Source organism: Muscardinus avellanarius, assembly GCF_963383645.1.
Source record: "Muscardinus avellanarius genome assembly, chromosome: 8".
In the NCBI taxonomy this organism is placed as follows: domain Eukaryota; kingdom Metazoa; phylum Chordata; class Mammalia; order Rodentia; family Gliridae; genus Muscardinus; species Muscardinus avellanarius.
This window is the reverse complement of record NC_137794.1, coordinates 7,888,556-7,890,079: the sequence shown is the minus strand read 5'-3', so window position 1 is coordinate 7,890,079 and position 1,524 is coordinate 7,888,556.

The window sequence follows — 1,524 nt, the reverse complement described above, 5'->3', positions numbered from 1 at the left end:
GATCCTGGTTTACTTTTAGTTTTTTTCTAAACTATTCTTTTAGTTATGAGCAAAGACGAGAATATTTAGCCATGTCTTCAATTTAAGCCCAACACCTGACATATACTTTCCTTGAAAGCTCTACATCGAAATACCTGACTTTTAAAAATATCTTCATGCTGGAGGAAAGGGGTCAGGGTAAGATCTGGAGGCATGTACACCAAGGCTATATGCATGTATGTTTATAACTCATGCAACCTCGCTAGGATGTATAATTGCAATGCACCAAAAAATTTACAGAAGAAAAAAATAAATATGTTGTCATGCTATAGATATGTATGTACAGTTTCACTTAAAAATTATCCTTAAATCTATGTCTTTATCCTAGGATGACTTAGAAACATTTCTTGTAAATCTTCTTACTTTTTAAGAATTAAACTTTACCTATGAAAAAAATTTGACTAGTCCTGTTCTTCAGTTTTGCATTACATTGGTATAAACATCAGAAAATAAAGTGTATATACTAATAAAACAATAACATTTATGTTAAAAATAAATATTGGACAGTATTATGCGGGTAAACATTGTGATCAATCTGATCAGACCTTGTAGGTTAGAATAGGGGATATATAGCAAAATATTTGTTCAAGTCTGATTTTACTTTTTTCTTTAATGGGAATGTGTGACCTTGTTATCGCTGGGTTTGGCACAAAACTCAGAATAGTAAGTGTTTGTGAACGTTCCTTTAAACTAAAGTATTTTGGTTGTTAATATGGCTTCCTCAAACAGTAATGTAAGCTGTGAATATAGATCTATAAAATTTAAAAAGTGAGTTTTCTACTGGGTGTGGTGAGACAGGAGGATCGCAGGCCAACCTGAGCAATTTAGGAAGACTCTCAGCAACTTTAGTGAGACTCTGTTTCCAAATAAAAAATAAAATAGGTCTGTGGGTATAGTTCGGAGGTAGAATACCCTTGGGTTCAATGCCCAGAACAACAAAAAAGAAAAAAAAAAGAGTTTATAAACTACATTATAAAACAATTTGTTTTTCATACATGACTATTAGGGATAAATCATGATTATTGCTCACATTTGCAGTGAGCATTCTGACTTCAAGTCCATAGGACATATTCACTATACCATTTCATTTACTCTTCCTTATGAGCAATGTAATATTAATTCAAGTACTTGGCTTCTGTGATGGTTAGTTGCATACTGGATGACATGAAATAAGCTCCAGAGGTATTTACAATTCTTGGCATTCAGTGTCTTTTGAATAGGCCATTTTAGGAAAAATAGTAGCCAAATGCGACCAAATTTCATATCCATTATATTATTTTTTTTTTACCTGAACCCAAAAGTACTAGTTTCAATAACCTCCCTGTTTGAAAATCTATTTTCTGGGATATCCAGAGGAATAACCCATAGAAATTAAATTTGGCCTGATCCTAGGTTCAGTTTCATCAGTATTATTATATCCAGAAAATGTCAAAATTTAAACTGAGGTGTTAGTAAAATGCTATAAGATTCCAAAAGAAATTTTAC